Source organism: Rhea americana, unplaced genomic scaffold (genome assembly GCF_003343005.1).
Source record: "Rhea americana isolate MKP2758 unplaced genomic scaffold, rheAme1 scaffold_167, whole genome shotgun sequence".
In the NCBI taxonomy this organism is placed as follows: domain Eukaryota; kingdom Metazoa; phylum Chordata; class Aves; order Rheiformes; family Rheidae; genus Rhea; species Rhea americana.
In genome coordinates, this window is record NW_028185783.1 from 1,520,923 (window position 1) to 1,541,793 (window position 20,871).

General features: G+C 37.1%; 1 long non-coding RNA gene across 3 annotated transcripts in view; it reads right to left on the reverse strand.

The window, feature by feature from the left end:
• The window catches only part of LOC146598274 (uncharacterized), a 140,156-nt gene that overhangs the window by 95,972 nt on the left and 23,313 nt on the right, over positions 1 to 20,871 (reverse strand). For 2 of the 3 annotated variants that reach the window (XR_014895289.1, XR_014895287.1), the window contains exons 3-4: positions 17,369 to 17,432; positions 9,054 to 9,195 (exon numbers count right to left, since the gene is read on the reverse strand). This is a non-coding gene — a long non-coding RNA (uncharacterized LOC146598274). The remainder of the gene's footprint in view (positions 1 to 9,053; positions 9,196 to 17,368; positions 17,433 to 20,871) is intronic. The other variant, XR_014895288.1, reaches the window with a different exon arrangement.

Genomic DNA, 20,871 nt, shown 5'->3' on the forward strand with positions numbered 1-20,871 from the left:
GTGCCCCCGGAGTTGTGCCGTGGCGCTGGCGGGGTGGACAAAGCCGGGTATTTATTCCTACGCTCGATGCTCTAGCAGTAACTTCCCTTCTGCACTGCCAGTTCGGTTAGTTTTCTCTAGGAAGAACACATGAAACCCCAAACTGCGCGGCAGTCGTCATGACTGGCAGTTTACTTTCTCAGTCGATTTTATCAGCTTCACAATTTTCTCYAATTTCCCAAGACCCATGCTTGTAATTCCTTTTCTGAGTGGACAGAGTTGTTTCTGCTTCTGTGGCTCAAGTTCAGGAAACATTACTACCTCAGGCCTGGCAGCCCCTTTAAAAAATCATCTCTCTATATAAACCTTTGAGACACTTGAAAACCTTTTCTCTSTGATATAAAGGAGTACTTTTATACATCTGCTGTACTCTACCAAGCACATCTATTTCTCGTCCTAAAATGGCTGTATTTTCAGAGGTGGCTGCCTATTCTGTGTGCGGAGTGGGATGGCTTTCTAAGCACAAAGGATGAACTAACAGAAGAAAAAATCTTAAGCACAGATGCAGTATTAACTGAAATGAGTATTACAGTGCAATGAGCTGGTCTGTGATGCTGTATTGCCTCCATAGCCTTTCACTGGGCTGCAGGTTATGCTGTGCTCTCTTTGGGCTGGTCTGARGAGAAATAGTAAGACTTTTGATAGYAGAAATTCTTTTTAGGAAAAAAGGAAATGCTTATTTACTCAGACTTTCCATTCTGAAGTCTCAGGGTATAGAAAGCATTTAATGGAGGATTTTTTTGTAAGAATGCATAAATTGTAACAAAACAATTATGGGTGTTAATTGCCTTTCCATTAGTAGAATAAAGTGTTTTACTTATTTGGAAATGATCTAATCTTATAGTTTTTCCTAAGGCAAAACTCCCAGTGGAGCCACTCCCTTTTCTTGTAGTTAGGATAGGGCATTTTTTTTCCAAATCACAGAAAGCAGAAGCAAAGACACATGCACTTTAAATCACATAAATGGGCCTACWGCATTTCTGGGGTTAGGGACAAAGGTGGTGACAGCCCAGGCTAGAAATGGATTCCAGTAACAGAATAGTTTAAATAATTAGCCATGAGAGAATTTAACCATTTAAGCAACGAGAGAATACATGCAAACAGGCTATAAATGCAATTATGGGATGCYCTCCTTACTGTAAAGAAGTTTTTTCCTTGGAGTGTGCAGCTCTGGGGCCCTACAGAAGGCTGTAGATTCTGCAGCTCTGATGACTATTCTCTTTGGTTTGACAAAGAGTAAGAACTTTAAACGAAGTAGATGACTGTAAGGAAGCCTGAAGAATAGTATAATGGCAAGATAAAGGATGTTTGACTCCATATTCACAGAAGAGAAAAGCAATTTCTGAAATCTTGCTGAGCCAGGAAAAGTAAGAAGAGAAAAGAAAGAAATCACATCTTGAGATCTCTTGCTTGTATTTGCTCTTTGGTATTATGTAGCCTGCAGCTATTATGAGTCATGACAGTGCAAGATCATGAAGCAAACATCACAGGAGAAAGTGGGGAAGTTTGTCATACAGTGCTTTTTAACCTTTTGTGACTTTATCAATAAAATGGCTCACCACTGGTTCAGTTGCCATCTGAACCAGTCACTTAAATTATGCAATTAAGTTTTTGATKAAAAAGTCCTTTAAAAATGAGAACTCAAGGTTAGTATTTGTATCATGTCCATAAAAAGTAAATATGTAAAGAAAAAAAGTCTTGAATACTTATCTAATTCTGATTCATTTTAAATGATCTGTCTTTAACCAGTCTATGTCATGCAAGGAAGCAAAACAAGCAGTTCAAAAACTCACGACAGGATTTTCTGTAGCATACRTAATTATTTTTCTTTTCAGTAAAAGTGGTTGTTAAAACCAAAAGATTTTGTAAATTATTAATTTAAAAGTAAAATACATTAGAAAGTTTTTGGCACTATTTTGTACCTACTTTGTAGATATACTACAGTTTGCATTTTGTATACAAATGTATTGATTTAGGAATACTTCAATAGAGGTAAAATGAAGTGTTTTAAAATAGTTGTTGGAAACTATGGGAATTTAAGGAATTTTACTGTAATGATATCATTAAGTGGCACATTGCATATTTGATTTCATTAGTAAATGAAAACTGAGTTGTTCACAGCTGCTATTCAAGCTTCTTTGCTGGAATTCYTTGAGCATTTTGTACTATCTCCTCTTTTAAGATCTTTACTGTTTACAGATTTATTAAAATTTACTGCATTTATTCAGAGTCTTAGTATGTTCTGAGTTTTTGAGATGTGGCTGTATGACATACATTCAGTAAGTCTTCAATGAYGAGATCTACTAGTGGTAAAGAATCAGATTTATCACTAGATAGGTATAATATCTTTAAGTCAATGTTTGGAGCTTATGCCTTCATCCAAGAAAGCAACAATGTTCACGACAGAATTTAATCTTAAAATTCCAACAGGTTTTAAGTGCACGTATATGTACTTCTTAGCCTTAAACCTGTAATATTGTTGTAATAAAGACAGCAAATTTGCTAKACAGACAGCAGTTTCGTGATTAGGTTTCTGTTTACTGACCCATCTGCAGTGAAACAATTGAAAATTTATTAATACCTCTAATGAAGCCTTTTACTTGTAAAATAGGTATTAATTTCTATTAATTTGGTAACTTGCTGTTCTTCCAGTCTTTTGGTCCTTCTGTTCAGGTGATGCCACTCTTAGATCAGTGCTAAGTGTTTCTTGGTCATTTTGGCTCCTCATTTATTTCCTATATCTTGTACGGGATGCTCATTTACTTTTGGATATGGAGCTTTGAGAAAGCTTTGACACTTATGTGGAGCTTTGACACTTATTCCCTTCACGGTGTTTTGCTAAGAAGGGCAGATGCCACTGCTGTCAGTTGACTTAAGTCAKAGCAATGATGTTCTCTAGGAATTAATTTTACTTCACCACAGACAGACCTCATCAAGTCCTCTTCATTGCTTCAGACCTCAAGTAAATTTGAGCTTTAGAGCTTCCACAGGCCTTCAGCCTTCGGAAAAATCTCACCCTAACAGAGCACTTTTTTTGAGATTCACTTGCACTTATTTTTTCAATCATATTTCTTATACGCTAGTTTTGTTATGTGGAATCAATGCCCCTGCAAAGAATATTACTGCTTTCACATTTAACTGTAGAGTCTTTTGACTAATGCTCTCCTGCCCCCTTCTACCGTTCAGAGTCTCAATGCAGCTTCTAAGCAACCCCTCTGCTCCTTGAACCTAGCTGTAATGTGGTAACCATTATTCTTCATTTGGCTGCTCTCACTCCTTATATTCATGCCTTTGTGTTACTTAAAGCTAAGCTGTGAATTGATTTTTTTATTGCGTATTCATCCCAGAAGTAGCTGTTCCAAACTGAATGGTGGCCTGCTAACAGAAGTATTCAAACAAGCCAGCCCTTCATGCAAGTCAGCACCAGTAGGCTAATTTCTTGTAGGCATCACACTGAGCCTTGAGGATATATGTGAGAAGCACGTTGTGACCTTATGTGTTATTTCTGAGGGAGTACTTCTTTTGTGAGATCCCTGGATGTACTTCCCATGCACATGTATTTGCCTGGATGGGCTGGAAAAGTGATGCTGTCCCTGCTTGCACACCATAGCCACTTTTTCTCTGTCCTAGGGCAAGAGGASAGATACTTGAGTAAATACCCGAGGAACTGTATCCCAGCAAGGGGTTACGGGGCACAGAGCTGTCTGCACCCTATCTTGGGACTGTCTGCCTATGCCTTGTGCTGTATGCATGGCTATGCCAATTGACTGTTTCCACTCAGTCCATATAGAAAATAGGTCAGCCATGCAGTGGCTCAGGAAGAGAGCTTTAATTGTGTGGGCTGCAATCTAGAAAGCAGGGTGTGTGCATCRTCATGGAGGGGGATGGAGCCAGGTCCAAAGATTTTATCAAGCATTGTGGAATCTAGTCCTTAGACRGCTATTTGTGTTACTGTGATACAGAGAATATTCCATGCAAGTTATCCAGCTGTTTACTGTGGATAAAAATTACTTGCTATAAGGCAACATGCTAAAATCCTTCAATTATTTTCTTCTCAAATGGAAATTGAAATAAATATACACCTACGATGTGAATCTCTTCATTAACCACATTGCAAAGATATTTAGAACAAAAACATCTGACYTTGGGGGGGAAATACATTTTGTGGGAATTGTCCTGGTGGTTGTAATGCAGTGTAATTCTATAATATCATAGATTCCAGGGGGTGTAGTAAAACTTATGGTTTATGTGATATCACATGCATTGGTTGCTGTTAAATACCCCAATTATAACAGCACAAATGTTTTTGAGATCTCAGGTACAGGTTTCTCTATGCTATGTTAGACAGCAATGTGTTGTATCGTGACAACTGCCTTTCTAATGCTGACCAAGGTAAATGTGTGGTTTAATTTCAATTTAACCTGGCATTTCACTTGGCACTTGATACAGATGGAAACTGACAAAAGCTGTTCAGGGAGAGCCGATTTCCCTCTTCAGCAAATACAGAACCCTTCACACACCAACGAGCATTAGCAAAAAGCTGACTACAATCACAGAATACCTCAGCAAGGCTCCCAGTTTGTTGCTTGGAAAAACTGGGGGTTTTTATTTGCCGTAATTTTTTTATGATTTGAAAACACAAGACTAGATAGCCAGTTGTTGCCTTCTTATTCATAGGGAGGGATGCCTGTTTTCACCAATAGCTATGTGGCTCCCTAGTCCTGACTGCAGGCACTTTGGAGACTAAAATACTCATTGCAGTTCCAGTTTTAAATAGCATAGCTAAAAATGGCCAAATTTCCATGTCTTTAGAGAAAGCACATATGAATCTAACTTTTAATTTCCTTTTTTTCCCCTTGCCTAAATTGTCTTCATCATTGTTTATTTGCACTGGAGAAATGAAAGTATAAAACCATTTGCCTCAGGTTGAGAAAAAAAATTGGTGGAATGAAACACTGCTCAAATTTTGATGAAAATAGCCAAAGCCCATAGAACTCACAAAGCATACTTARAGGTAGAATTTTAGCATTTCCAAAGAAGAGGAATGGTCTGAAGGGAAGGAAAGTTTTGTGCCTTAAGAAACTTAGTAAGACTTTTGGTTAACATGAAACCAATTTTGTCCTTGTAATTTTTCACAAAATCACAATAGAAATAATTACAATTAATTTTAGATTGAATTTAAYGCTTTAACTGATGCTGTTAAAGATAAAGCTTCCCAAATAAGTTATATGGTATTAATAAAACCAGCCAAGTTCATTGCAAGTCAAGCAATGAAAAGACAATGAGAGAATGAAGTTAACATTGGTGTGAGTTAGGCATGAGGCCACAGAGTGAGGATATTTCCCTTTTCTGTTTTTATGWATAGCACCTACCTCTTTTTGTGAATCCTACTTGCAAAATCTATTTGAATTTCACTTGTAGACATGTGCAAGTGATTTGTTCCAATTGTTATTTTTAAATTCTGGCTGCAAAGATTAGTAAGATTTAACCAGATTTTGTAAATTACTCAGGTCTAATAAATTCCTGGCCAAAAAACTTGTTCAACTCTATTCAGGAGATTTGGATTAGCTCCACTCTCTTAGCTCCACTGTAGTCTTCCTTCTGAGATCTCCAGCATGTCTCATTTCCCCAATTCCAAAAGAGGCACAGTGACATTTCTTTTCATAACCCATTTTTCTGTCTTAGCTGGTAAGTCCTTCAGGTCAATCATTGTACTTTGGAATATAGGCGTATCATAAGGTGTATGGCCCTGATGATAAGTTGGGTCTTCTGAGAGGTTAAAACAAACAAACAATACACCTAGCGCTGGCGATAGAGAAAAAACACTAACTCCAGCAAAATTCAAGATAATATTAGCACAATTTCTCAGTTGAGCAACCTGCCTAAGAAGCATAAACCAGACAGAAGGTTAAACAAGAACATTTCAGTTTAAGCAAAGGCTCCAAAAGAATTTTCATATGTTGACCAAGTAGCAATCTCATTGATTGAATGGTGGCCTATATGAATGCTAAGAAATAATTCAGTAGTTCATTTTCCAGCCAAAAACATGCAGTTGTGTAGAGGAAATGAAATAACATACAGGAGATCAAGCTTTCACTCATGAGTTAGGCATGGCTTGCAAAATATTTTCATAAGGCTCATGAAGCAGAAACTCTATTTGCAGTTTGTCACTGAAAAGGTTCAGTTGATCTGAAAATGAGCATCGGCTTAGATCAGCCCTGCACTTACTCTCTGCATGTCACATGCTCCAGCTCTGTGAGAGATGCATGTTAGCTGAGTATTTGTAGAATAAGTAATTGACCATAACAATGGTAAATTTTAGAAACAAAGGAGACATGGCTTAGTCAAAGTTGGAAATGTGCAAGTGTCTTGAGCTTGAGATAATGGTGGGCATCCTGACAGAGTAAATATTATTCTCTTAGAAGAGCAGGCACTGGCACTAGAAAATATGTGCATGTTTTTTACTGTTGATTAATGATATGAAATATGGTTTCATTATATCTTCCCTCCAGATTCTCTCTGAAAGTRATTTACAGTTCTAAGCAATACAGAAATAGATTTAAACAATAGATAAGAGGGGAATTAAAAGGTAAAAGAATCTTTTTAAATAGGAGTTGAATCAGTAAAGAGCAAGAAGGAGTAGAGGGAGAGATACAGGATTATTTCTGAGTAGCAAAAGCTATAAAAGAGCATGCATCTCTGCCCAAGTTGTGGGCAGCTTTTGGTTAGCAATAAATTGGAATAGTGGAAAAAATGAGATAAGAAGCTGAGAGCAGCAGTGACAGAAAYGCAGCTAGAAGGTTGCCCAGAGAGGTGGTGGAGTCTCCTTCTCTGGAGATCTTCAAGRSCYRCCTGGATGCAACYCTGTCTAACATGCTCTAGGTGACCCTGCTGAGCRGGGAGGTTGGACTAGATGATCTCCAGAGGTCCCTTCCAACCTTACTGATTCTATGATTCTAAGTGTTAATATAATTTTTAAAAAGATACAGCTAGGGTTTTATTGCAGTTGCTGTAATGTATTACATTGCAAATAGTTGGTGTATTTAATGMTGGCAGAAAATTGCAAGAAAAAGAGTTCTTATATAGGTATTTATATAACATTTCTTCACTTTTTTCCCCACAACTGTTACTCTACAACCACGGAAAACATTCATAATGTTAACTAAAATATTAATAATAAAATAATAATAATAATAATAAATAATAAAATATTAATAATTAATAATAACTGCATTCAGATCTTTAATACTGAATTTCGGTTTGGTAATTTGTTTCCAGCAAAGGAGCTGCATTACTTAGGAATGCAATCCTACTGTCAGTTTGATATATATTATGGGCAGTGTGCAATTTAGTTGTCTTGTAACAGAGCTGAAAACTCAGAACAAAAGTTTATAATATGAATATGCTGTAAAGATAATCCTAATACTGTGAGAACTTCATCTTTCTGTTGTCACAGGATACTTAGAAAATAAGAGCTTTTGTCTCAYTGGAGATTGCCACATACAAACATTTGAAACAAACGTTTTGAATTTTCAGCATCACCTAAGCTGCAAGCAGAAATGTCAAAGGCTTCTGACCCTAAGTAAAGGAAGACCAGACACACTGTAGCAAACTTCCTTTCCTCCCCATTGTATAAACCTGCTGAGAATGCATGCTTGACAAGATTTGTGGTGCTTCCAGATGCCCCATCTTGTCTTCATCTTGGCATCTGGAGTTTAGGTAGGAAATTGTTTATCAAAGAGGTAATGCCTATCATTATCTTGAAAGTTAGGTCTCTATTTTATCCTCTAGGAACTCAAGCTTAGGCCATGCCTTTGATCCCTTCCCTCCAGCCTAGCTATACACATCATCTGTCAGCCTTTCCATTGTGACATTTCATGTATCTCTCAAAAAAGAGAGAACTTTCTATGTAGCATGCTTTTTCTGTGCACATATACAAACACAGAGGTGAAGCCTAATGACTCGTGAGGTTTCTCTTATCAAGAACTCAGATAACAATAAAATTAACTTTCAACTTTCAACCAAAGGAGCATTTATTTTCAGATATACTCAAGTGACATTTGAAACCTATGTGAAATGTTCTTCTGAGTACGTATGGACTTATTAGTGCCAGAATTTGATTTTGGTTCATTTTTAGAGTTTTCTTCCACTTCAGTCCTCCTTTCCTTTAACCTCAAAAACAACTAAACTGTTTTCCCTGCTGGCCTGGAGCACCGGTATGAGTCAATAAAGCAACACTGCAAGTTTGTGACRTCCTAGTATGAAGGTTATTTAAAGGTTATTTAAAAATTGCTTCTGCCTTGGACTGGTGCTTACAGGTGACTTGGCATAAATACCTAGGAAAGTCAGTGACAGTTCCTTGAACCACTTAGGTCTTAAATAACAAAGCTTCAAGTAGACATGGGCTTATTATTGCATTCTCCAGTGTAGCAGGATTTTTTAAATTAATGTGGTTCCTTAGTGTAATGAAAACACAGGTGTTCAGTGGTGGCATGTCCAGATCTAGATCTGTTAATGGATCTAGAAAATAGCAAACATAGAGTGGTCGCAGAAAGTGCTTAAAATGCCTTTGGTGTGTGATGGCTCCTGCACTACAGGTGAATATTATGGTATCTGTGTGGCACATCAATCATTGCATAAGGTGAAGCATCAAGAAAAGTAAGTAATTTACCAGTTCCATTTGATATTATTTTTGGTTCACAATGAAGTAAATTGGAGATGAACTCATTACCTTAGTAAGGGCAGTGCAGCCCAGATCCTCTAGAGTCCTTGCCTGCCACTTTATGGTTCAGATTTCAGCCTTCAGAGCCCTTGGTTAGCTGTCATTTCCACCTGCCTATATGTTACTATTTCTCTTTAGCTGACACTTATTTGGAGCCCGAGCCTTTACAGCAAGACTCTCAAGCTTTGTTTCTTGCTCATTTTGCGCTGAAGCTGAAACCCAAAGACTTCTAGCACTAACGCATAAATTACTACACCTTGACAAAGAACCGAACGCTCTTACAGCTTCCTACCTTCTGTAGTGGCAGGGAGGTGATTGCAGATGGTAGAGCAGGTTCATGCCATGTTGCTAGGGTAGAGATCAGAACCTTTAAGGTGTCCTTCCATTCCAGGATCTCAGAGGCATGTGCAGCACTAAATGTTATCTCAGAAAGCCTGACAGAGAGAGGAAAGAGGTTCCTTGTGGCCATATTATAAAAGGAAAGTGGAATATSTTCAAAAAATAAAATGTAACTCTATGAAATCTTAAATCAGTAACAATGTATACCATGCCTTTAGCTTACAAATTGATGCAGTTTAAAACAAAATACTAGAAAATAACATATGACATGTCCAGCTCTAGAGAATTCTTACTTCTTTTCTAAAACAGGGTTATCTCATCAAGTTGTACAGCAAAACAAGGTACTCCCTTCCCTGCCTCCCATTAGATGCTAATGAGGCAAAACACTGAATTTAGAATTTGGATGTTAGCAGCCAAATCAGGGACATAAGACTGTACCTTTCCATAATCACACAACAGAGAGTAATATGCAGCCAATAGAGCTGGTTTAAACACAAGCTATAAAAATTACCACCAAAAAAGTCKCCTGAAAGCTACCTATTGCTGAAAGGTTCCTTGAAATTATCATTTCAGTGTTTTCTATCAACTCTACTGACAGATTATAGAAAAAAGATTTGCATGTACTCATAGCATTTTTGTGGATCGTAGTGGAGAAAAAGCAATGTATCAGTTAGGGAACTGTCTATGCTTTTGCAAATTATTTTTTCTATTACCCATGTTTTCCTACTTTCTTATGGATTTTTTAATCTTCATGTCCTTCTTTAAGTTTCGTTTTCTACTTTCTTCTGTTTTTTTCTTTGTAGTCCTTTATCCTGTTTCTATCTCCTTTCTCTTCTTTTTTCTCTCTCACCATCAGGATAAGCAGATATTGCAAAATAATGCAAYGATAAATGAGAAAAGCTGTACTACCTGAGAAATGCAGCAGAACTTTGATCTTTCAGACTTTGGTAAGTTTACAATGGATGTCAACCTCACAGCAGTCAAAGCAGTTATATACATGACATCAAGAACTGGTATGTCTAGATAGAATAGCTCTTGGAAGCCTACTTTGTGGTTTATGCTATACACAATGTTCAGGTTTTATATCGGAGAAACATATTGGTTTTGATCACAAACATATTTCTTGGTAAGAGCTAGTCATATGATTCTAGTCTTTTGGAAAATCCAAATCCTCTAGCGAAATCATCCCCTTGAGTTACGGAAGAATTATCTGCAATGGGAGAAAGACCTCAGAAGCTTGCCCTGAAAGTCACAAAAGCTTGTGGGAAAAGGAGGAAGAGAATTCTTATGCTCAAATTATATTTGATTTACCTCCATAATTAAACTCTGAATTGGCACCTGAACTGAGAAGCCAATGTTTGGTATATCCCTATCAGAGATTTTCCTCAGTATTCTTGTTAACACCTTCTTGGATTTCCATCCCTCCAAATCTCTTAATCTGTTTTGTCTCCTTTGGTAGTACCCTCTTCTCTGCATTTCTTCAGCTCCAGTTTAGGGAAGCATACTTGCTCAGGACAGCACTGAAATGCATGCCACTAAGGAACTTYGGAAAACTTTTCAAGATAAGCTATATTTCTTTGCCAGTCTGTACCTCGCAATCTGACACTAAAATATCCAGAACTGAAGTAGAAACTAGAATTTCAAAACAGCTAGGTGATATTATCATTCCAAAAGATTTCTGTGGATTAAATATTCATATTCAATAAGCTTCAATTCAACAAATAACACACTTGAATTGGTATAATGCATGTTTGGAACCTGCTAAATGTTTGTAAATATGTCTGTTTTTATAACTGGGAAGGCAGCACTGATTGGAACTCCTGGCATTTGATAATATTTTTTAGATTTAAAATAAGGATGAGTCTTTTGTCTGTTGTTCAGGACATCTGGAAGTTTCAAAGAGTATCATACATATTGCGTATCTTCATTTGCCTCATTCTTCAGTGATTTTCTGATTTTCACTGAAAATATTTTTAAAACATAAGACATTTTTTAGTAATGACTTGAAAAATTTGCTGTAAAGAATCTCATGTTTCTAGATCTACATAAACTAGTTTTTCTTCAGCCTGGAGAAGGCTGAGGGGGGATCTTATCATTGCATGTAAGTATCTGAAAGAAGGGTACTGAGATGATGGAATCAGACTATTTTCAGTGGTGCCTAGTGACAGGACAAGAGGCAATGGGCACAAACTGAAACACAAGAATTTCTGTCTGAACATGAGAGAAAACTTCTTTATTGTGAGGGTAACAGAGCACTGGAACAGGTTACCCTGAGAGGTTGTGGAGTCTCCTTCCTTGGAGATATTCAAAAGCTGCTTGGACACAATCCTTGGAAATGTGCTGTAGGTGACTCTGCTTGAGCAGAGGWCTAGATGGTCTCCAGATGTCCCTTCCAACCTCAGCCATTCTGAGATTCTGAGATTGTGCTATAGTCCTTCCCAAAGCTTCCTTTTGTTTTTAAATACAAGCTGAATTGCCACCTGTATGTATTTTCAGCATATTTTTTCCTCAGAGCCACATTTTCACCTCAGTCTCTACATCAAAGTCCTACTGGTACCAAGGGGAAGCTCCAGATACAGACCAAGGGGTGATTACAGCAATTAGCACTGGGTTAGTTTTGTATGACTTCTCCCTGCTGCTGTCATTTGCATATGCTGACTTTTCCTGTGCAAAAGTCATCTGAGAAACTCACTGTGCCATTTGATTTCTTTCACATGTTTAAGAGAAAAGCAGAATATATGGAATATAAAGATTTGAAAGATCAGCAGCTGCAATAATTGCAACAATTGCACTGGAGACAATAACAAACATCAGAGAAATTCAGCATTCCACCGGATGCCAAGATTTGCCTCTTAATTTATTTAATTTTCAGTTTTTACAGAAATGGTATACATTAAGTGAAGGTTAACATTAATTGTTAAGTGCATATTTACTGTGACTAATTAACCATACCCATTTCTCTTAATACCACATGTGACATTAAGCATCTCAGTATTTCATTAAACATCTCAACTCTACTTTGCTTCATTATTGTAGTGAAAAAATAAACCTGATTGTTTTAAATAAAATATAAATTCACAGACATATCCAGCTTTCTCTGCTTTAATTGCATACTTCCTCCATTTTTCAAAAGAGTAATAGAAAGCAACTAAATGATACAGTTCAGCAATGAAATTGRTACTGTAATGTATTCTTAGAGGATTCAGTCTCACAAGATGTGTTGATAGCCTTTAGGTCTGTGCTTTACAAATGTAAGATCCACAGCCTTATGTAGTCAAATCCTTTCTAAAATTAGCCGATTTTGAAAAGGATGGATTCTGAAGAACTATAGCTGCCCAGTCTGTTGTGTGAAAAGTGACAGGCAAATCAGTGAAATAAAAAATAAAGGTACCAATTTACAGTGCAAATGACCAAACTAGCAATTTAAATTATTTTAACCATGTCATGTAGCAGAAACCATCTATAACTATTTAATCAAAAGGAAGGATTGCTAATCTGGTGCCTGCTGGTCTGACACTGAAGATACCATGGAAGTGAACAACTGAGAGTCTCTCCTCTTCTTCAGAGCTGCTTTCTTTTCCTTGGGCTCTACATAAAGCATGATGGCTGTGAAAATATATCTTCAATCATTTATTCTGGCTGAATACATCCCTTCAATCATTTTTTTTCCTCATCGGAAAAATTACAAAGCCATGTCACTGCTGATGAGGGATAAAGCGTCTTCTCTAATTAGAAATTCCTTTTTCTCTGCAACCTAGCATATAACTTTTCTAGACTCTCAGATGAGGTCAATTCTTCATTTACCATCACATCTACACACCTACATGCAAAAACCCAGAATGTTAGAAGTCAAGGTGCATTTTGCTTCAAAAATAAGAAAACATGTAAATCAGTATTTCTATGACAACAGTGGCAGAACTCGTAGGGTCTAGTCCAATCCCTGCTATATCCAGAAAACTGCTGTTGACTTCACTGGGAATTGACATGAGTGCTTAACTATGAATAAATATGAAAGGCAGTTGTCAGTGATTTACAGTGTGAAAAATTGTACTGTAGACATTATAAACAGAATTGGTAGGTGGCAAATATCGAGTCAAAAAATTCTGCAGTTGAAATCTAGTGAAACACTCTGCTTTCTATGAACTAGGTTTTCAAACAATTCTCTGAGGTMTTTAGAATTCAGAGAAACTTTTAGTACTCCATTATTCCCAAAACTTGCTGTTCATTATAATTTAAAGCTATGAACACAATACCAATGACAAATGAAATATTTAATCATGTGTACTGTCATCAGGCACTATAGTCAATGTTTTATATTGTTCTAAAATGCTCTGGTATCTTTGGGAAAATAGCAACAACAATGCTACTTGTGCAAACCAGTGTGTCAGTTGTGTAAACAATTATATACATTCAACTTTGATTAAATGAATATATGCATGTACAAGTCTCAGTAGTATAAGCACCTTTGAAGAAGCTGTAGAATTATCTTTATAGCTAGCAGATGCTTCACACTTAACTCACAATATGTCTCAAAGGAAAAGTTACTTTATGCTTTAAAAATTTGGATTTTTTAAAMAGTTTGTTTCATTTATCATAGAAGATGTCATGCATACTAGCTAAAGATTTCATTGAAAAATACTATGAGAAAAGAAGTTAGTAGCTTTCAATTTTATTATAGCAGAATAATTGCAATTAATTTTTACTTTCCTTGTTCCTAGAAAAATGTTTTCTATCTATGAGATAATCAAAAATCAGTTTTGCAAAACCTCAAATTACAGGTCTACTCCAATGAGTAAAGTTTCTTGTTTTGGTCAGTTTGAGAGAACCAGCTATAAGCAGGTATTTGGAAAGAATCAGTAAGCATAAGTGTTGATAATTATTTCRTATTTTAAAACCATAGTGTTTCTCCTTTTGTAGATACTATGAGCAAAATGTTGATCTTTTCATTTAATTCCTGCTATCTGCCATGAACGCTCTGCATCCTCAGAACAATTTTTAAATCTTGAAAAGCCAGAAACAGTTCTGAACACTTATATAGTTATTTCTTTCCTTTCCTCTTACAATGTTCATTAATATATTGTACAGACTGAAATTACAGACTGAAAATACAGGAAAAGGAAAATATTGTATTTAAAATATATTCCTTTAGAAGTGTGAGAATAGTTTCCAGACACTTTGGTTTGCTTTTTTCTTGTCTTTACTGCAGCATCTCTCTGTTTTGATTGCTCATCTGTGTAGTTGAATCACTTGTGGTGTCACCAGTTATGTCGGTTCAGTAGCGAAAGAAGGAATTCTCAAACAAAAAATCAGCTGAAACAATATGTTGTGCATACACACAAGGGATTGTCTGTAGTGTTTATATATCTTTAGCTCTGCCTCAGCAATAGCAAAAATGTTCACGAAAGGCAATTCAAATTGCTCCCATGGTGTAAGGAGGCTGGGGTTTCCAGGGGCCTTTTCCACTATAAGCTGCTTAGCTGTGTGTTGCTAGCCACACTCTGCAGGGGTGARGGTGAGAGGATGTGCCACAGCCAAAGGCTGCCGTTTTCCCCGAGAGTGTGAGGGGGGAAGCGGAGAATCAGGTGCTATGGGACTGCCTGCTGGGCTCGCTATGGACTGTTTTCACAGCTAAGCTTTGACTCACAGGAAGAGAATATTTTTCCCACGCTATCCTCTCAGCATGCCTCCCTGTTATTTGGTCCTGGCATAGGAAAAAATATTTACGCTATGAAAGTACATGTGATACTTAAAATGACAAATATATATTTTTAAATAAGATGTGAGAATCAGTCCTTCCTTTAGCCACATGCCAAGATATGGGTACAGTAACTAGAGTTCCCTTGTGCCTTTAATTGAATCCAGAGATGTGGCTRCAATATAACTCACATCTGGAGTCTGGGCCTCTCTCAGCTGTATTTGAATCCAGGGCTTTATTTCAGCCAATTGGAGGGAATTGAGTCAGTCACTAAATCAGTATCTGAAATACAGTGATACTTTAAAACAMGGGATTTTGTCTATCTTCACGAATGGTTTTGGAATCAAGGTTGGTGTTCTTACACAAATGTTAACATAATACAACCAATAGCAGAAATGTATGTCTCATGATGACCTTAAGATGAGACACATGACCAATTTTAGTGTTTACTTATTTTCTGCTGACCGCAATAGGAATCAGGATGATTCCACAAGGGGAAGAGGAGATAACTTATTTTCTTCTCAGAAAACCTGTGTATTTACTTTCTTAATCTTCTGGCTTGGTAGCTGTCTAGTTTTGCACAAATACAGATCACAATCCAYTAGAGATATAGCACAGAAAATCTTGATGGTGTTTTTGCTGCATTTCTTAAAATATATTTCATAAATAAAAAAGGCAGAAAGCTGAGGAACGCGACAGTCACTGGGAAAAGTTACAACACTCAGTTTGCACTGAATAAAATGTTTGCACTGTAACACTAGTAACTGATTTCTGTATGTTGTATTACTGTATCATAGCTTGTATTACTACCTTTTACTTAGCTTTGTAATTACTACAATTCCACTAGATAGTTCAGTAAGTGCTATGGTGCCCCACTGCTGCGCTGTGTTAGTGGTACTTCCTTCCTACCAGAATTGTGCTGTGATTTATAGAAAATCTTAGAGTAAACTTCACCTAGAAATAGCCCAAATAGTGCTAAATTTGGCAGTAAGGACACTGGAACTCGGCTTGCACATCATACAGTGGCATTTAGTGCTCTGGAGTGAAAAATAGTAAGACTACTCTAAAAGGGTCTGGGACAGAGAGAGATCAGCACTAGGGCCAACTTTCCAGAAGGAAGGGTTCAAGTCTGGGAGAACAGACAGAAGAGTTAATGCCTGACAAAATATATACTTTTCTGGAGCTAGAGTTGAACCAGAGATTGCTGAACCTATAGCCGTTTCTTGGGTATCAGTAAATTGTTGGGAAATCCACTGTCAAATAGCATGTCTCATCTCACCTGATCTATAGAGAGGATAACAACTTTGTTACCAGTTGCTGCCTTTGSTTAAGTAGCAAAAATCTGTGCAGTGAAAGAGCCTATAGTCTTGTTGGAAAAAGMAAACAAACAAAAAAAGTATTATCCATCATTAAAGTAAAGCCTGTGCAGTAATACCTAAACAAAAGCAGTAATGAATTGTATTGAATGTTCCTATGCTTAGGAATTCCTACAGCTCAAGTCCTTGATTTTGCAACTTTCTTCTTACAGAATTTTATTCTGTACCTAATTTGGTCTGATGAATGTGATGTGTTCATTACATTTGTGTTGCTGCTGCAGAATTAGAAACCCCATCCCTATTGTGTCATTTACCTAATATGCATGGTCTACATATGATACCTTTTTTTTAAAAAAAAAAAATTATTCTTAGATAATAACAAAGCTGTCCTCAGGTAGTTTAGTGAATGTATTTGCTCTGTTAAAGGCAGGACCAAATTACTGGCRAGAAGTAGATGTCAGCAGGTAGGTTAATCTCCTACTGGAGATGCAGGAAAACATCTCACCTCTGTGCACAAGGATACATTTCCTCCAAAACGTCCTCTGCCTAATTCAACAATTGGCAGTTTTATATTTGATGTGATGCACTAGCACTTAGAAATTTGTAAACAAATTTGACTACCTCCTCCAGTTATTTACATCTTGTGCTCTCCAAACCATCAACAGCCAAACAAATGAATGTTTTGAAAGTGCATGCACTCTGAATATGTTCAAGTTAACAATTATGCAGCTAAAGAAAGTTAACCTACTTACTTTCACAGGATTTAACAACACTAGTAAATGTTTGCTCTGACTTCTTAAAGTATGAACTTATATTCTGATGTGGAGCAATTCTCTCTATTTTAGATGCCTCCTTAAGATCCTTGAGAATGGACAAAATACTCTCATGTATTTTCAGATCACTGAGACTTTGATTCTGGTGCTGCACTTGAAGCAGAAAAAGGAAAGTGTAGACATTGCACTTCAGGTTAATAACACAAAATGATAGGATTTAGTTATTTTCCCTGGGTTTGTTTGCTGACAGGCACAAGTGCTGAATCTGCAATGAGATATGATGGTGTGTACCCTGATGGCTAGAAGGAGTTGGCCGACTGTGTTTTTGCCTGTGCATGAAGTAACAGTTCCTGACTAGCTCTGCACGATGGTGTACTGGCCTATTGGCAAGGGGCAATGGTTTCTGAATGCCACAGAGGCTACAGCTCAGTGGGAATCTGAAGCCTCCATCTTATATGAAGGCAAGACAAAAGTCAACAATTACCTCTACTGAAGCAACARCTCCCAGAATACGCTGAGCTCCTGCAAGCCTTACAATCTCTCTGGCGCTGCAGAAAGGTAGATTCAATCAGCAATATTTTCCCATTGCTGCAAAACAAACTCAAAAACTTTTTTTTTTCAATTGTTGCTTAACATGCAGTAGTTTACCTAACAAAGTGGTAGTTGCATACAGTTCAAAATAAAAAAAGTGACAGTACAGCATAATATCATACTCGTAATAAGAAAAAAAATACATAATATTGCTTCTAATTTTTGTCCCATTTCTGTGAGTTAAGATTATAAAACAATTTTAGCTAATGTTAGYAAGCAGTATTGCTTAGAACTTATAAGTGGATGTTTTAATATTAGGCAGTTTTACTGTATGATTGATTCACTGTGTTGTATTTCATCCTATTATCAAGGAAATATTTTAGTAGAGGAAAATGTTCAGAAGCAACTAATACAAATAAGCACACAGGAAAGCATTTTGGCTGGGAGACAAGTACAGATGTAAGTATATGGTGAAATGTTTGCACAAAGTATTTTGAGCATTATTAAGAAATTTACTGTAGGGCCATGACTATACTATGTAGGTAATCTATCGTAGTTTTTTCTGTATGGCACAATGCCATACTGAATTTAGCCAGACATTTGTTGCTTGTAGTTTGATCTTGGAGCAGATTATTTAATTTTAATTTTCAATTTGCTTCCAAATATAAATATGACATCAATTAAAATGGCAGARACAGAGAATTCACATCAAACCTTGCTGCTCCCCTGGCATAAACTCTCTCACAGAACTATACAATAGGTGGGATTGGGAAAGGACCTCTGGAAATCATTGTTTCAACCCCCTGCTTAAACAGAGTCAGCTAGAGCAGACTGCCTACAACCTCACTGGGCAGCCTGTTCCAGTGTTTGATCACCCTTGCAGTAAGTGTTTTTTTGTGTTCAGGTGGAATTTCCTGTGTTTCAGTTGCTATTTCCTCTCATCCTGTTAATTGGCCCCACAGAGAAGAATCTGGCTCTTGACACCTTTCCATCAGATTCTTACATATATTGATGAAATCCCCCTTCAGTCTTCTCCAGGCTAAACAGTCCCAGCTCTCTCAGCATCTCTTTATATGACAGATGCTCCAGTCCTTTCATTACCTTTATGGGCTTTGGCTGGACTTGCTCCAGTCTGTCCATGTCTGTCTTGTACTGGGAAGCCCAGCACTGGACYCAGGACTTCAGATGTGGCCTCATCAGTGCTGAGTCGAGGGGAAGGATCATGTCCATTGAACTGCTGGTAATGCTCTGCCTAATGCAGCCCAGGAGGCTGTTGGCCTTGTTAGTTAAAAAAGCATGTTGTTGGCTCATGGTCAACTTGTTGGCCACCAGGACCTCCAGGTCCTTCTCTGCAAAGCTGCTCTCTAGTCAGTTGGCCCTCAGCCTGTACTGGTGCAGGGGGCTGTCCTTCCCCAGGTGCAAGACTTCACCTTTCCCTTTGTTGTACTTCAACAGATTCCTGTTGGTCCATTTCTCCAGCCTGTCAAAGTCCCTCTGAACAGCTGYGCAACCAGTTGTGCATGTTTAGAGAGAATGTATGCACAGAAACCTTTTCAAAGTTTCCTCATGTTTCTTTGTTATGGTCAGAAAATTTATTCAAATGTTGTGAACAATGGGAGGGATGGAGTTCATCATTCTTGAAACACATCTAGAACTGTTTGATTTAACCTGTGATGAATACCATATCTCATCTTTCTCATGCCTTTTTAAGGACCATTCTACTGCTGAAAATCCTTCGGTGAATTCTACAATGGTGATTCACTGTCTTTCTCTTAACAGACCTTTAAGCATCACTGTCTCATTACAGTTTGAGTGAGGCAGGCTCTTCTTTAACATAATAGACATTTTTCTGAATTTTAGTTATATTAAGTGCAAGATGCATTTAAGATACCAAATGCAGAATTGGTGTTTTAATTAAGGAGGAGTTAGTATGTCTTTCCACTATTTGAATCCTCTGAAGTGTCACAGAATTAGGCTTTCTACTTTCTTGCTTTCTTGAAGATTTGATCTAGAGTATCTTGTCATTGCAGAGGCTAGTTTATCTYAGAACTGAGATGTATTATGTCAAAGTACCATGCCATGTTCCAGGATAGTTACAAAATAGTTCTACAGGGAAGCTTCACTAGGAACTGTGCTGACATTATTTGGAATTTAAAGATTTATACTTTATTGGAGTATTATTGTTGTAAAGGAGTATTATTACTAGAAACTTTATGGTTCTCACTGCACTTTCTTGCAAGTCAATGATGATTTGGTCATAAACAGTAACTGGCAGGAGCCCAAGGTCATGTTCAGAGCAAGTGCACAGATTCCAGTCCCCACCAGGGGATGAGGAGACCAGGATTACTGCAGCACTGGAGGGTGGCCGATTATACCCCAACAAGAAGCTGCAGCCACAGTAGCTGCACATCCGGCAGCTCTGCTGACTCAGGGACCATCATACCATTTAACTTGAAGAAGTTCTGTCCCATGGCCACCCTCCGAGACTTTTGCCTCCAGCCTGCAGCTTCTGGAGGCTCCAGGCTTTCCAGATGTATAATGACGGCATCTTGCCTTCACTGAGATGACTCTACTTACAAGACATTCTTCCTACCCCATCAAATATAATTTAATTTAAATACAATACAATAGTGTAGGAGTGAATCCCAAAATAATTCCTAATTACTGTCTTCTCAAAACAGAGAAATAGTTCCACCTGCGGGAAAAGAACCTAGTGGTTATTGCTAAAGGTTAGTCACTATCTTTGTTCTTAGGCAAATGCACTAAATATTTGCTGTTACCTAATTTAACCAATGTTAACTCAGTCTTTCATTTTTCACAGACAGGTAATACTGTTTATTTTTAATAGAAGCATATGAAAATGCAGTATTTCATGCACTGGAAGATACTTTAAATGTCTTATTATCTTATTATATTTAAACATGTTTTTTCTCAAAAACATCTTTCAGAAAGTTTTCTTTTCCCCCTGGAATTCTAGCAGACTTGATTTGAAAAAAAAGTTTTAGTGGTGGCATTTGATAAATTAGACCTTTGTCTTGAAATTTAAGGCCACATTTCAGCAAAGCATATAAGTTTAAAAATATGACCCATCAAGGCCTTAGAATGTTCTATTTCTCAACAATGGTTCGTGTACATATTTATGTTATTATTAACAGTTTATTTAGTACACAGATCAATCCAACTAAGTACAGAAAAGGTAGATCTCTGGGGTTTTTTTCTGCTTTTTTTTTTAACTGAAGTATTTTGAGGTTTTGTAATGACTCCTGAAGAAAAGTTTTTATGTAGACATAACAATACTTACACTATAAGAAAAACAATATATAAATATATTATTAATATATACAAAATAAATGCAGTTCTTGCTTGAAATTCTTCACTGCCTCATTTGCTATGCATGCAATAGTAAAAAGTAAGGTATTTCTGATATACATGCAGTAGAAACAAATGAGTGTTTCC